Raw genomic sequence first — 16,868 nt, forward strand, 5'->3', positions numbered from 1 at the left:
CTGGTGAGTTTTGTTTCTCTGGGGAAAAGCCATGGTTCATGTCCAGGGCCCGGTGGCCCGCAGTGGCCGGCTGCCTGCTGAAATTCCGCACGGATCAGGATACCTCCCAGATGAAAGGTGCCCCCACAGGCAACTGTGGCTGGTTTGACAGTGCCAGTGCCTCCTGCAAACTGACATCAGGACCCTGGCCTGGTGAGTTTTGTTTCTCTGGGGAAAGGCGTTGGTTCATGTCCAGGGCCCGGTGGCCCGGACTGGCCGGCTGCCTGCTGAAATTCCGCACGGATCAGGATACCTCTCAGATGCAAGGTGCCCCCACAGGCAACTGTGGCTGGTTCGACAGTGCCAGTGCCTCCTGCAAACTGACATCAGGACCCTGGCCTGGTGAGTTTTGTTTCTCTGTGGAAAGGCCATCGTTCATGTCCAGGGCCCGGTGGCCCGCAGTGGCCGGCTGCCTGCTGAAATTCTGCACAGATCAGGATGCCTCCCGGGCCGAAGGTACCACCACAGGCAACTGTGGCTGGTTTGACAGTGCCAAGTGCCTCCTGCAAACAGACATGAGGAACCTGGCCTGGTGACTTTTGTTTCTCTGGGGAAAAGCCATGGTTCATGTCCAGGGCCCGGTGGCCCGCAGTGGGCGGCTGCCTGCTGAAATTCCGCACGGATCAGGATACCTCCCAGATGAAAGGTGCCCCCACAGGCAACTGTGGCTGGTTTGACAGTGCCAGTGCCTCCTGCAAACTGACATCAGGACCCTGGCTTGGTGAGTTTTGTTTCTCTGGGGAAAGGCCATGGTTCATGTCCAGGGCCCGGTGGCCCGGAGTGGGCGGCTGCCTGCTGAAATTCCGCACGGATCATGATACCTCCCAGATGCAAGGTGCCCCCACAGGAAACTGTGGCTGGTTTGACAGTGCCAAGTGCCTCCTGCAAACTGACATCAGGAACCTGGCCTGGTGAGTTTTGTTTCTCTGGGGTAAGGGAATGTTTCCTAGACAGGGCCCGGTGGCCTGGAGTGGCCGGCTGCCTGCTGAAATTCTGCACAGATCAGGATATGTCCCAGATGCAAGGTGCCCCCAGAGGCAACTGTGGCTGGTTTGACAGTGCCAAGTGCCTCCTGCAAACTGACATCAGGAACCTGGCCTGGTGAGTTTTGTTTCTCTGGAGAAAGGCCATAGTTCTTATCCAGGGCCCGGTGGCCCGGAGTGGCCGGCTGCCTGCTGAAATTACGCACAGATCAGGATACCTCCCAGATGCAAGGTGCCCCCACAGGCAACTGTGGCTGGTTCGACAGTGCCAAGTGCCTCCTGCAAACTGACATCAGGAATTTGGCCTGCTGAGTTTTGTTTCTCTGTGGAAAGGCCATCGTTCGTGTCCAGGGCCCGGTGGCCCGGAGTGGCCGGCTGCCTGCTGAAATTCCGCACCGATCAGGATGCCTCCCGGGCCGAAGATATCACCACAGGCAACTGTGGCTGGTTTGACAGTGCCAAGTGCATCCTGCAAACTGACATCAGGAACCTGGCCTGGTGAGTTTTGTTTCTCAGGGGAAAGGCCATCGTTCGTGTCCAGGGCCCGATGGCCTGGAGTGGCCGGCGGCCTGCTGAAATTCCGCACCGATCAGGATGCCTCCCGGACCGTAGGTACCACCACAGGCAACTGTGGCTGGTTTGACAGTGCCAAGTGCCTCCTGCAAACTGACATCAGGAACCTGGCCTGGTTCATTTTCTTTCTCTGGGGTATGGGAATGTTTCCTAGACAGGGCCCGGAGGCCCGCAGTGGCCGTGTGCCTGCTGAAATTCCGCACGGATCAGGATACTTCCTATATGCAAGGTGCCCCCACAGGCAACTGTGGCTGGTTTGACAGTGCCAGTGCCTCCTGCAAACTGACATCAGGAACCTGGCCTGGTGACTTTTGTTTCTCTGTGGAAAGGCCATCGTTCGTGTCCAGGGCCCGGAATGGCCCGGAGTGGCCGGCTGCCTGCTGAAATTCCGCACCGATCAGGATGCCTCCCGGGCCGAAGGTACCACCACAGGCAACTGTGGCTGTTTTGACAGTGCCAAGTGCCTCCTGCAAACTGATATCAGGAACCTGGCCTGGTGAGTTTTGTTTCTCTGGGGAAAAGCCATGGTTCATGTCCAGGGCCCGGTGGCCCGCAGTGGCCGGCTGCCTGCTGAAATTCCGCACGGATCAGGATACCTCCCAGATGAAAGGTGCCCCCACAGGCAACTGTGGCTGGTTTGACAGTGCCAGTGCCTCCTGCAAACTGACATCAGGACCCTGGCCTGGTGAGTTTTGTTTCTCTGGGGAAAGGCGTTGGTTCATGTCCAGGGCCCGGTGGCCCGGACAGGCCGGCTGCCTGCTGAAATTCCGCACGGATCAGGATACCTCTCAGATGCAAGGTGCCCCCACAGGCAACTGTGGCTGGTTCGACAGTGCCAGTGCCTCCTGCAAACTGACATCAGGACCCTGGCCTGGTGAGTTTTGTTTCTCTGTGGAAAGGCCATCGTTCATGTCCAGGGCCCGGTGGCCCGCAGTGGCCGGCTGCCTGCTGAAATTCTGCACAGATCAGGATGCCTCCCGGGCCGAAGGTACCACCACAGGCAACTGTGGCTGGTTTGACAGTGCCAAGTGCCTCCTGCAAACAGACATGAGGAACCTGGCCTGGTGACATTTGTTTCTCTGGGGAAAAGCCATGGTTCATGTCCAGGGCCCGGTGGCCCGCAGTGGGCGGCTGCCTGCTGAAATTCCGCACGGATCAGGATACCTCCCAGATGAAAGGTGCCCCCACAGGCAACTGTGGCTGGTTTGACAGTGCCAGTGCCTCCTGCAAACTGACATCAGGGCCCTGGCTTGGTGAGTTTTGTTTCTCTGGGGAAAGGCCATGGTTCATGTCCAGGGCCCGGTGGCCCGGAGTGGGCGGCTGCCTGCTGAAATTCCGCACGGATCATGATACCTCCCAGATGCAAGGTGCCCCCACAGGAAACTGTGGCTGGTTTGACAGTGCCAAGTGCCTCCTGCAAACAGACATCAGGAACCTGGCCTGGTGAGTTTTGTTTCTCTGGGGTAAGGGAATGTTTCCTAGACAGGGCCCGGTGGCCTGGAGTGGCCGGCTGCCTGCTGAAATTCTGCACAGATCAGGATATGTCCCAGATGCAAGGTGCCCCCAGAGGCAACTGTGGCTGGTTTGACAGTGCCAAGTGCCTCCTGCAAACTGACATCAGGAACCTGGCCTGGTGAGTTTTGTTTCTCTGGAGAAAGGCCATAGTTCTTATCCAGGGCCCGGTGGCCCGGAGTGGCCGGCTGCCTGCTGAAATTACGCACAGATCAGGATACCTCCCAGATGCAAGGTGCCCCCACAGGCAACTGTGGCTGGTTCGACAGTGCCAAGTGCCTCCTGCAAACTGACATCAGGAATTTGGCCTGCTGAGTTTTGTTTCTCTGTGGAAAGGCCATCGTTCGTGTCCAGGGCCCGGTGGCCCGGAGTGGCCGGCTGCCTGCTGAAATTCCGCACCGATCAGGATGCCTCCCGGGCCGAAGATATCACCACAGGCAACTGTGGCTGGTTTGACAGTGCCAAGTGCATCCTGCAAACTGACATCAGGAACCTGGCCTGGTGAGTTTTGTTTCTCAGGGGAAAGGCCATCGTTCGTGTCCAGGGCCCGATGGCCTGGAGTGGCCGGCGGCCTGCTGAAATTCCGCACCGATCAGGATGCCTCCCGGACCGTAGGTACCACCACAGGCAACTGTGGCTGGTTTGACAGTGCCAAGTGCCTCCTGCAAACTGACATCAGGAACCTGGCCTGGTTCATTTTCTTTCTCTGGGGTATGGGAATGTTTCCTAGACAGGGCCCGGAGGCCCGCAGTGGCCGTGTGCCTGCTGAAATTCCGCACGGATCAGGATACTTCCTATATGCAAGGTGCCCCCACAGGCAACTGTGGCTGGTTTGACAGTGCCAGTGCCTCCTGCAAACTGACATCAGGAACCTGGGCTGGTGAGTTTTGTTTCTCTGGGGAAAAGCCATGGTTCATGTCCAGGTCCCGGTGGCCCGCAGTGGCCGGCTGCCTGCTGAAATTCCGCACGGATCAGGATACCTCCCAGATGCAAGGTGCCCCCACAGGCAACTGTGGCTGGTTTGACAGTGCCAAGTGCCTCCTGCAAACTGACATCAGGAACCTGGCCTAGTGAGTTTTGTTTCTCTGGGGTAAGGGAATGTTTCCTGGACAGGGCCCGGTGGCCTGGAGTGGCCGGCTGCCTGCTGAAATTCCGCACAGATCAGGATATGTCCCAGAAGCAAGGTGCCCCCACAGGCAACTGTGGCTGTTTTGACAGTGCCAAGTGCCTCCTGCAAACAGACATGAGGAACCTGGCCTGGTGACTTTTGTTTCTCTGGGGAAAGGCCATAGTTCTTATTCAGGGCCCGGTGGCCTGGAGTGCCCGGCTGCCTGCTGAAATTCCGCACGGATCAGGATACCTCCCAGATGAAAGGTGCCCCCACAGGCAACTGTGGCTGGTTTGACAGTGCCACGTGCCCCCTGCAAACTGACATCAGGAACCTGGCCTGGTGACTTTTGTTTCTCTGTGGAAAGGCCATCATTCGTGTCCAGGGCCCGGTGGCCCGGAGTGGCCGGCTGCCTGCTGAAATTCCGCACCGATCAGGATGCCTCCCGGGACGAAGGTACCACCACAGGCAACTGTGGCTGTTTTGACAGTGCCAAGTGCCTCCTGCAAACTGATATCAGGAACCTGGCCTGGTGAGTTTTGTTTCTCAGGGGAAATGCCATCGTTCGTGTCGAGGGCTCGATGGCCTGGAGTGGCCGGCGGCCTGCTGAAATTCCGCACCGATCAGGATGCCTCCCGGACCGTAGGTACCACCAAAGGCAACTGTGGCTGGTTCGACAGTGCCAAGTGCCTCCTGCAAACTGACATCAGGAACCTGGCCTGGTGAGTTTTGTTTCTCTGGGGTAAGGGAATGTTTCCTAGACAGGGCCTGGTGGCCTGGAGTGGCCGTCTGCCTGCTGAAATTCCGCACGGATCAGGATGCCTCCCGGACCGTAGGTACCACCACAGGCAACTGTGGCTGGTTTGACAGTGCCAAGTGCCTCCTGCAAACTGACATCAGGAACTTGACCTGCTGAGTTTTGTTTCTCTGTGGAAATGCCATCGTTCATGTCCAGGGCCCGGTGCCCCGCAGTGGCCGGCTGCCTGCTGAAATTCCGCACCGAACAGGATGCTTCCCGGGCCGAAGGTACCACCACAGGCAACTGTGGCTGGTTTGACAGTGCCAAGTGCCTCCTGCAAACAGACATGAGGAACCTGGCCTGGTGACTTTTGTTTCTCTGGGGAAAAGCCATGGTTCATGTCCAGGGCCCGGTGGCCCGCAGTGGGCGGCTGCCTGCTGAAATTCCGCACGGATCAGGATACCTCCCAGATGCAAGGTGCCCCCACAGGCAACTGTGGCTGGTTTGACAGTGCCAAGTGCCTCCTGCAAACTGACATCAGGAACCTGGCCTGGTGAGTTTTGTTTCTCTGGAGAAAGGCCATAGTTCTTATCCAGGGCCCGGTGGCCCGGAGTGGCCGGCTGCCTGCTGAAATTACGCACAGATCAGGATACCTCCCAGATGCAAGGTGCCCCCACAGGCAACTGTGGCTGGTTCGACAGTGCCAAGTGCCTCCTGCAAACTGACATCAGGAATTTGGCCTGCTGAGTTTTGTTTCTCTGTGGAAAGGCCATCGTTCGTGTCCAGGGCCCGGTGGCCCGGAGTGGCCGGCTGCCTGCTGAAATTCCGCACCGATCAGGATGCCTCCCGGGCCGAAGATATCACCACAGGCAACTGTGGCTGGTTTGACAGTGCCAAGTGCATCCTGCAAACTGACATCAGGAACCTGGCCTGGTGAGTTTTGTTTCTCAGGGGAAAGGCCATCGTTCGTGTCCAGGGCCAGATGGCCTGGAGTGGCCGGCGGCCTGCTGAAATTCCGCACCGATCAGGATGCCTCCCGGACCGTAGGTACCACCACAGGCAACTGTGGCTGGTTCGACAGTGCCAAGTGCCTCCTGCAAACTGAAATCAGGAACCTGGCCTGGTTCATTTTCTTTCTCTGGGGTATGGGAATGTTTCCTAGACAGGGCCCGGAGGCCCGGAGTGGCCGTGTGCCTGCTGAAATTCCGCACGGATCAGGATACCTCCTATATGCAAGGTGCCCCCACAGGCAACTGTGGCTGGTTTGACAGTGCCAGTGCCTCCTGCAAACTGACATCAGGAACCTGGGCTGGTGACTTTTGTTTCTCTGGGGAAAAGCCATGGTTCATGTCCAGGTCCCGGTGGCCCGCAGTGGCCGGCTGCCTGCTGAAATTCCGCACGGATCAGGATACCTCCCAGATGCAAGGTGCCCCCACAGGCAACTGTGGCTGGTTTGACAGTGCCAAGTGCCTCCTGCAAACTGACATCAGGAACCTGGCCTAGTGAGTTTTGTTTCTCTGGGGTAAGGGAATGTTTCCTGGACAGGGCCCGGTGGCCTGGAGTGGCCGGCTGCCTGCTGAAATTCCGCACAGATCAGGATATGTCCCAGAAGCAAGGTGCCCCCACAGGCAACTGTGGCTGTTTTGACAGTGCCAAGTGCCTCCTGCAAACAGACATGAGGAACCTGGCCTGGTGACTTTTGTTTCTCTGGGGAAAGGCCATAGTTCTTATTCAGGGCCCGGTGGCCTGGAGTGCCCGGCTGCCTGCTGAAATTCCGCACGGATCAGGATACCTCCCAGATGAAAGGTGCCCCCACAGGCAACTGTGGCTGGTTTGACAGTGCCACGTGCCTCCTGCAAACTGACATCAGGAACCTGGCCTGGTGACTTTTGTTTCTCTGTGGAAAGGCCATCGTTCGTGTCCAGGGCCCGGTGGCCCGGAGTGGCCGGCTGCCTGCTGAAATTCCGCACCGATCAGGATGCCTCCCGGGACGAAGGTACCACCACAGGCAACTGTGGCTGTTTTGACAGTGCCAAGTGCCTCCTGCAAACTGATATCAGGAACCTGGCCTGGTGAGTTTTGTTTCTCAGGGGAAATGCCATCGTTCGTGTCGAGGGCTCGATGGCCTGGAGTGGCCGGCGGCCTGCTGAAATTCCGCACCGATCAGGATGCCTCCCGGACCGTAGGTACCACCACAGGCAACTGTGGCTGGTTCGACAGTGCCAAGTGCCTCCTGCAAACTGACATCAGGAACCTGGCCAGGTTCATTTTCTTTCTCTGGGGTAAGGGAATGTTTCCTAGACAGGGCCCGGTGGCCCGGAGTGGGCGGCTGCCTGCTGAAATTCCGCAGGGATCAGGATACCTCCCAGATGCAAGGTGCACCCACAGGCAACTGTGGCTGGTTTGACAGTGCCAAGTGCCTCCTGCAAACTGACATCAGGAACCTGGCCTGGTGAGTTTTGTTTCTCTGGGGTAAGGGAATGTTTCCTGGACAGGGCCCGGTGGCCTGGAGTGGCCGGCTGCCTGCTGAAATTCCGCACAGATCAGGATATGTCCCAGAAGCAAGGTGCCCCCACAGGCAACTGTGGCTGTTTTGACAGTGCCAAGTGCCTCCTGCAAACAGACATGAGGAACCTGGCCTGGTGACTTTTGTTTCTCTGGGGAAAGGCCATAGTTCTTATTCAGGGCCCGGTGGCCTGGAGTGCCCGGCTGCCTGCTGAAATTCCGCACGGATCAGGATACCTCCCAGATGAAAGGTGCCCCCACAGGCAACTGTGGCTGGTTTGACAGTGCCACGTGCCTCCTGCAAACTGACATCAGGAACCTGGCCTGGTGACTTTTGTTTCTCTGTGGAAAGGCCATCGTTCGTGTTCAGGGCCCGGTGGCCCGGAGTGGCCGGCTGCCTGCTGAAATTCCGCACCGATCAGGATGCCTCCCGGGACGAAGGTACCACCACAGGCAACTGTGGCTGTTTTGACAGTGCCAAGTGCCTCCTGCAAACTGATATCAGGAACCTGGCCTGGTGAGTTTTGTTTCTCAGGGGAAATGCCATCGTTCGTGTCGAGGGCTCGATGGCCTGGAGTGGCCGGCGGCCTGCTGAAATTCCGCACCGATCAGGATGCCTCCCGGACCGTAGGTACCACCACAGGCAACTGTGGCTGGTTCGACAGTGCCAAGTGCCTCCTGCAAACTGACATCAGGAACCTGGCCTGGTGAGTTTTGTTTCTCTGGGGTAAGGGAATGTTTCCTAGACAGGGCCTGGTGGCCTGGAGTGGCCGGCTGCCTGCTGAAATTCCGCACAGATCAGGATATGTCCCAGAAGCAAGGTGCCCCCACAGGCAACTGTGGCTGTTTTGACAGTGCCAAGTGCCTCCTGCAAACAGACATGAGGAACCTGGCCTGGTGACTTTTGTTTCTCTGGGGAAAGGCCATAGTTCTTATTCAGGGCCCGGTGGCCTGGAGTGCCCGGCTGCCTGCTGAAATTCCGCACGGATCAGGATACCTCCCAGATGAAAGGTGCCCCCACAGGCAACTGTGGCTGGTTTGACAGTGCCACGTGCCTCCTGCAAACTGACATCAGGAACCTGGCCTGGTGACTTTTGTTTCTCTGTGGAAAGGCCATCGTTCGTGTCCAGGGCCCGGTGGCCCGGAGTGGCCGGCTGCCTGCTGAAATTCCGCACCGATCAGGATGCCTCCCGGGACGAAGGTACCACCACAGGCAACTGTGGCTGTTTTGACAGTGCCAAGTGCCTCCTGCAAACTGATATCAGGAACCTGGCCTGGTGAGTTTTGTTTCTCAGGGGAAATGCCATCGTTCGTGTCGAGGGCTCGATGGCCTGGAGTGGCCGGCGGCCTGCTGAAATTCCGCACCGATCAGGATGCCTCCCGGACCGTAGGTACCACCACAGGCAACTGTGGCTGGTTCGACAGTGCCAAGTGCCTCCTGCAAACTGACATCAGGAACCTGGCCAGGTTCATTTTCTTTCTCTGGGGTAAGGGAATGTTTCCTAGACAGGGCCCGGTGGCCCGGAGTGGGCGGCTGCCTGCTGAAATTCCGCAGGGATCAGGATACCTCCCAGATGCAAGGTGCACCCACAGGCAACTGTGGCTGGTTTGACAGTGCCAAGTGCCTCCTGCAAACTGACATCAGGAACCTGGCCTGGTGAGTTTTGTTTCTCTGGGGTAAGGGAATGTTTCCTGGACAGGGCCCGGTGGCCTGGAGTGGCCGGCTGCCTGCTGAAATTCCGCACCGATCAGGATATGTCCCAGAAGCAAGGTGCCCCCACAGGCAACTGTGGCTGTTTTGACAGTGCCAAGTGCCTCCTGCAAACAGACATGAGGAACCTGGCCTGGTGACTTTTGTTTCTCTGGGGAAAGGCCATAGTTCTTATTCAGGGCCCGGTGGCCTGGAGTGCCCGGCTGCCTGCTGAAATTCCGCACGGATCAGGATACCTCCCAGATGAAAGGTGCCCCCACAGGCAACTGTGGCTGGTTTGACAGTGCCACGTGCCTCCTGCAAACTGACATCAGGAACCTGGCCTGGTGACTTTTGTTTCTCTGTGGAAAGGCCATCGTTCGTGTTCAGGGCCCGGTGGCCCGGAGTGGCCGGCTGCCTGCTGAAATTCCGCACCGATCAGGATGCCTCCCGGGACGAAGGTACCACCACAGGCAACTGTGGCTGTTTTGACAGTGCCAAGTGCCTCCTGCAAACTGATATCAGGAACCTGGCCTGGTGAGTTTTGTTTCTCAGGGGAAATGCCATCGTTCGTGTCGAGGGCTCGATGGCCTGGAGTGGCCGGCGGCCTGCTGAAATTCCGCACCGATCAGGATGCCTCCCGGACCGTAGGTACCACCACAGGCAACTGTGGCTGGTTCGACAGTGCCAAGTGCCTCCTGCAAACTGACATCAGGAACCTGGCCTGGTGAGTTTTGTTTCTCTGGGGTAAGGGAATGTTTCCTAGACAGGGCCTGGTGGCCTGGAGTGGCCGTCTGCCTGCTGAAATTCCGCAAGGATCAGGATGCCTCCCGGACCGTAGGTACCACCACAGGCAACTGTGGCTGGTTTGACAGTGCCAAGTGCCTCCTGCAAACTGACATCAGGAACTTGACCTGCTGAGTTTTGTTTCTCTGTGGAAATGCCATCGTTCATGTCCAGGGCCCGGTGGCCCGCAGTGGCCGGCTGCCTGCTGAAATTCCGCACCGATCAGGATGCCTCCCGGGCCGAAGGTACCACCACAGGCAACTGTGGCTGGTTTGACAGTGCCAAGTGCCTCCTGCAAACAGACATGAGGAACCTGGCCTGGTGACTTTTGTTTCTCTGGGGAAAAGCCATGGTTCATGTCCAGGGCCCGGTGGCCCGCAGTGGGCGGCTGCCTGCTGAAATTCCGCACGGATCAGGATACCTCCCAGATGAAAGGTGCCCCCACAGGCAACTGTGGCTGGTTTGACAGTGCCAGTGCCTCCTGCAAACTGACATCAGGACCCTGGCTTGGTGAGTTTTGTTTCTCTGGGGAAAGGCCATGGTTCATGTCCAGGGCCCGGTGGCCCGGAGTGGCCGGGTGCCTGCTGAAATTCCGCACGGATCAGGATACCTCCCAGATGCAAGGTGCCCCCACAGGCAACTGTGGCTGGTTTGACAGTGCCAGTGCCTCCTGCAAACTGACATCAGGAACCTGGCCTGGTGAGTTTTGTTTCTCTGGGGTAAGGGAATGTTTCCTGGACTGGGCCAGGTGGCCTGGAGTGCCCGTCTGCCTGCTGAAATTCTGCACAGATCAGGATATGTCCCAGAGGCAAGGTGCCCCCACAGGCAACTGTGGCTGTTTTGACAGTGCCAAGTGCCTCCTTCAAACAGACTGGAGGAACCTGGCCTGGTGAGTTTTGTTTCTCTGGGGAAAGGCCATCGTTCGTGTCCAGGGCCCGGTGGCCCGGAGTGGCCGGCTGCCTGCTGAAATTCCGCACCGATCAGGATGCCTCCCGGGCCGAAGATATCACCACAGGCAACTGTGGCTGGTTTGACAGTGCCAAGTGCCTCCTGCAAACAGACATCAGGAACCTGGCCTGTTGACTTTTGTTTCTCAGGTGAAAGGCCATCGTTCCTGTCCAGGGCGCGGTGGCCCGGAGTGGCCGGGTGCCTGCTGAAATTCCACACGGATCAGGATATGTCCCAGATGCAAGGTGCCCCCACAGGCAACTGTGGCTGGTTTGACAGTGCCAGTGCCTCCTGCAAACTGACATCAGGAACCTGGCCTGGTGAGTTTTGTTTCTCTGGGGTAAGGGAATGTTTCCTGGACAGGGCCCGGTGGCCTGGAGTGCCCGGCTGCCTGCTGAAATTCCGCACAGATCAGGATATGTCCCAGATGCAAGGTGCCCCCACAGGCAACTGTGGCTGGTTTGACAGTGCCAAGTGCCTCCTGCAAACTGACATCAGGAACCTGGCCTGGTGAGTTTTGTTTCTCTGGGGTAAGGGAATGTTTCCTGGACAGGGCCCCGTGGCCTGGAGTGGCCGGCTGCCTGCTGAAATTCTGCACAGATCAGGATATGTCCCAGATGCAAGGTGCCCCCACAGGCAACTGTGGCTGTTTTGACAGTGCCAAGTGCCTCCTTCAAACAGACATGAGGAACCTGGCCTGGTGACTTTTGTTTCTCTGGGGAAAGGCCATAGTTCTTATTCAGGGCCCGGTGGCCTGGAGAGCCCGGCTGCCTGCTGAAATTCCGCACGGATCAGGATACCTCCCAGATGAAAGGTGCCCCCACAGGCAACTGTGGCTGGTTTGACAGTGCCAAGTGCCTCCTGCAAACTGACATCCGGAACCTGGCCTGGTGAGTTTTGTTTCTCAGGGGTAAGGGAATGTTTCCTAGACAGGGCCCGGTGGCCTGGAGTGGCCGGCTGCCTGCTGAAATTCTGCACAGATCAGGTTATGTCCCAGATGCAAGGTGCCCCCACAGGCAACTGTGGCTGGTTTGACAGTGCCAAGTGCCTCCTGCAAACTGACATCAGGAACCTGGCCTGGTGAGTTTTGTTTCTCAGGAGAAAGGCCATCGTCTGTGTCCAGGGCCCGATGGCCTGGAGTGGCCGGCGGCCTGCTGAAATTCCCCACCGATCAGGATGCCTCCCGGACCGTAGGTACCACCACAGGCAACTGTGGCTGGTTTGACAGTGCCAAGTGCCTCCTGCAAACTGACATCAGGAACCTGGCCTGGTTCATTTTCTTTCTCTGGGGTATGGGAATGTTTCCTAGATAGGGCCCGGTGGCCCGGAGTGGCCGTCTGCCTGCTGAAATTCCGCACCGATCAGGATACCTCCTATATGCAAGGTGCCCCCACAGGCAACTGTGGCTGTTTTGACAGTGCCAAGTGCCTCCTTCAAACAGACATGAGGAACCTGGCCTGGTGACTTTTGTTTCTCAGGTGAAAGGCCATAGTTCTTATTCAGGGCCCGGTGGCCTGGAGTGCCCGGCTGCCTGCTGAAATTCCGCACGGATCAGGATACTTCCCAGATGAAAGGTGCCCCCACAGGCAACTGTGGCTGTTTTGACAGTGCCAGTGCCTCCTGCAAACTGACATCAGGACCCTGGCTTGGTGAGTTTTGTTTCTCTGGGGAAAGGCGTTGGTTCATGACCAGGGCCCGGTGGCCGGGAGTGGCCGGCTGCCTGCTGAAATTCTGCACAGATCAGGATATGTCCCAGATGCAAGGTGCCCCCACAGGCAACTGTGGCTGGTTTGACAGTGCCAAGTGCCTCCTGCAAACTGACATCAGGAACCTGGCCTTGTTCATTTTCTTTCTCTGGGGTAAGGGAATGTTTCCTAGACAGGGCCCGGTGGCCCGGAGTGGCCGGCTGCCTGCTGAAATTCCGCACGGATCAGGATACCTCCTATATGCAAGGTGCCCCCACAGGCAACTGTGGCTGTTTTGACAGTACCAAGTGCCTCCTTCAAACAGACATGAGGAACCTGGCCTGGTGAGTTTTGTTTCTCAGGGGAAATGCCATCGTTCGTGTCGAGGGCCCGATGGCCTGGAGTGGCCGGCGGCCTGCGGAAATTCCGCACTGATCAGGATGCCTCCCGGACCGTAGGTACCACCACAGGCAACTGTGGCTGGTTTGACAGTGCCAAGTGCCTCCTGCAAACTGACATCAGGAACCTGGCCTGGTGAGTTTTGTTTCTCTAGGGAAAGGCCATAGTTCTTATCCAGGGCCCGGTGGCCTGGAGTGCCCGGCTGCCTGCTGAAATTCCGCACGGATCAGGATACCTCCCAGATGAAAGGTGCCCCCACAGGCAACTGTGGCTGGTTTGACAGTGCCAGTGCCTCCTGCAAACTGACATCAGGACCCTGGCTTGGTGAGTTTTGTTCCTCTGGGGAAAGGCGTTGGTTCATGACCAGGGCCCGGTGGCCGGGAGTGGCCGGCTGCCTGCTGAAATTCCACACGGATCAGGATACCTCCCAGATGCAAGGTGCCCCCACAGGCAACTGTGGCTGGTTTGACAGTGCCAAGTGCCTCCTGCAAACTGACATCAGGAACCTGGCCTGGTGAGTTTTGTTTCTCTGTGGAAAGGCAATCGTTCGTGTCCAGGGCGCGGTGGCCCGGAGTGGCCGGCTGCCTGCTGAAATTCCACACCGATCAGGATGCCTCCCGGGCCGAAGATATCACCACAGGCAACTGTGGCTGGTTTGACAGTGCCAAGTGCCTCCTGCAAACTGACATCAGGAACCTGGCCTGGTGTGTTTTGTTTCTCAGGTGAAAAGCCATGGTTCATGTCCAGGGCCCGGTGGCCCTGAGTGGCCGGTTGCAGGCTGAAATTCCGCACGGATCCGGATGCCGCCGAGATGAAAGGTGCCCCCACAGGCAACTGTGGCTGGTTTGACAGGGCCAAGTGCGTCCTGCAAACAGACATGAGGAACCTGGCCTGGTGAGTTTTGTTTCTCTGGGGAAAGGCCATAGTTCGTGTCCAGGGCCCGATGGCCCGGAGTGGCCGGTTCCCTGCTGAAATTCCGCATGGATCAGGATGCCACCGAGATGCAAGGTGCCCACACAGGCAACTGTGGCTGTTTTGACAGTGCCAAGTGCCTCCTGCAAACTGACATCAGGAACCTGCCCTGGTGAGTTTTGTTTCTCTGGGGAAAGGCCTTGGTTCATAGCGACGGCTCGGTAGCCCGGAGTGGCCGGCTGCATGCTGAAATTCCACACGCAGCAGGATACGACCCAGAGGCAAGGTGCCCCTTCAAGCAACTGTGGCTGGTTTGACAGTGTCAAGTGCCTCCTGCAAACTGACATCAGCAACCTGGCCTGGTGAGTTTTGTTTCTCTGGGGAAAGGCCATGGTTCATGTCCAGGGCCCGGTGGCCCGGAGTGGGCGGCTGCCTGCTGAAATTCCGCACGGTCCGGATACCTCCCAGATGCAAGGAGCCCCCACAGGCAACTGTGGCTGGTTTGACAGTGCCAAGTGCCTCCTGCAAACTGACATCAGGAACCTGGCCTGGTGAGTTTTGTTTCTCTGGGGTAAGGGAATGTTTCCTGGACAGGGCCCGGTGGCCTGGAGTGGCCGGCTGCCTGCTGAAATTCCGCACAGATCAGGATATGTCCCAGAAGCAAGGTGCCCCCACAGGCAACTGTGGCTGGTTTGACAGTGCCAGTGCCTCCTGCAAACTGACATCAGGAACCTGGCCTGGTGAGTTTTGTTTCTCTGGGGTAAGGGAATGTTTCCTGGACAGGGCCCGGTGGCCTGGAGTGCCCGGCTGCCTGCTGAAATTCCGCACAGATCAGGATATGTCCCAGATGCAAGGTGCCCCCACAGGCAACTGTGGCTGGTTTGACAGTGCCAAGTGCCTCCTGCAAACTGACATCAGGAACCTGGCCTGGTGAGTTTTGTTTCTCTGGGGTAAGGGAATGTTTCCTGGACAGGGCCCCGTGGCCTGGAGTGGCCGGCTGCCTGCTGAAATTCTGCACAGATCAGGATATGTCCCAGATGCAAGGTGCCCCCACAGGCAACTGTGGCTGTTTTGACAGTGCCAAGTGCCTCCTTCAAACAGACATGAGGAACCTGGCCTGGTGACTTTTGTTTCTCTGGGGAAAGGCCATAGTTCTTATTCAGGGCCCGGTGGCCTGGAGTGCCCGGCTGCCTGCTGAAATTCCGCACGGATCAGGATACCTCCCAGATGAAAGGTGCCCCCACAGGCAACTGTGGCTGGTTTGACAGCGCCATGTGCCTCCTGCAAACTGACATCAGGAACCTGGCCTGGTGAGTTTTGTTTCTCTGTGGAAAGGCCATCGTTCGTGTCCAGGGCCCGGTGTCCTGGAGAGGCCGGCTGCCTGCTGAAATTCCGCACCGATCAGGATGCCTCCCGGGACGAAGGTACCACCACAGGCAACTGTGGCTGGTTTGACAGTGCCAAGTGCCTCCTGCAAACTGACATCAGGAACCTGGCCTGGTGAGTTTTGTTTCTCTGGGGTAAGGGAATGTTTCCTAGACAGGGCCTGGTGGCCTGGAGTGGCCGGCTGCCTGCTGAAATTCCGCACCGATCAGGATGCCTCCCGGGACGAAGATATCACCACAGGCAACTGTGGCTGGTTTGACAGTGCCAAGTGCCTCCTGCAAACACACATGAGGAACCTGGCCTGGTGACTTTTGTTTCTCTGGGGAAAAGCCATGGTTCATGTCCAGGGCCCGGTGGCCCGCAGTGGGCGGCTGCCTGCTGAAATTCCGCACGGATCAGGATACCTCCCAGATGAAAGGTGCCCCCACAGGCAACTGTAGCTGGTTTGACAGTGCCAAGTGCCTCCTGCAAACTGACAGCAGGATCCTGGCCTGGTGAGTTTTGTTTCTCTGGGGAAAGGCGTTGGTTCATGACCAGGGCCCGGTGGCCCGGAGTGGCCGGCTGCCGGCTGAAATTACGCACAGATCAGGATACCTCCCAGATGCAAGGTGCCCCCATAGGCAACTGTGGCTGGTTCGACAGTGCCAAGTGCCTCCTGCAAACTGACATCAGGAATTTGGCTTGCTGAGTTTTGTTTCTCTGTGGAAAGGCCATCGTTTGTGTCCACGGCCCGGTGGCCCGGAGTGGCCAGCTGCATGCTGAAATTCCGCACCGATCAGGATGCCTCCCGGGCCGAAGATATCACCACAGGCAACTGTGGCTGGTTTGACAGTGCCAAGTGCCTCCTGCAAACTGACATGAGGAACCTGGCCTGGTGACTTATGTTTCTCTGGGGAAAAGCCATGGTTCATGTCCAGGGACCGGTGGCCCGCAGTGGGCGGCTGCCTGCTGACATTCCGCACGGATCAGGATACCTCCCAGATGAAAGGTGCCCCCACAGGCAACTGTGGCTGGTTTGACAGTGCCAAGTGCCTCCTGCAAAATGACATCAGGATCCTGGCCTGGTGACTTTTGTTTCTCTGAGGAAAGGCCATAGACCTTATCCAGGGCCCGGTGGCCCGGAGTGGCCGGCTGGCTGCTGAAATTCCGCACGGGTCAGGATACGTCCCAGATGAAAGGTGCCCCCACAGGCTACTGTGGCTGGTTTGACAGTGCCAAGTGCCTCCTGCAAACTGACATCCGGAACCTGGCCTGGTGAGTTTTGTTTCTCAGGGGTAAGGGGATGGTCCCTAGCCAGGGCCCTGTGGCCGGGAGCGGCCGGCTGCCTGCTGAAATTCCGCATGGATCAGGATACCTCCCAGATGAAAGGCGCCCCCACAGGAAACTGTGGCTGGTTTGACAGTGCCAAGTGCCTCCTGCAAACTGACATCAGGAACCTGGCCTGGTGACTTTTGTTTCTCTGGGGTAAGGGAATGTTTCCTAGACAGGGCCCGGTGGCCTGGAGTGGCCGGCTGCCTGCTGAAATTCTGCACAGATCAGGATATGTCCCAGATGCAAGGTGCCCCCACAGGCAACTGTGGCTGGTTTGACAGTGCCAAGTGCC

Source organism: Passer domesticus, chromosome W (genome assembly GCF_036417665.1).
Source record: "Passer domesticus isolate bPasDom1 chromosome W, bPasDom1.hap1, whole genome shotgun sequence".
Lineage (NCBI taxonomy): Eukaryota > Metazoa > Chordata > Aves > Passeriformes > Passeridae > Passer > Passer domesticus.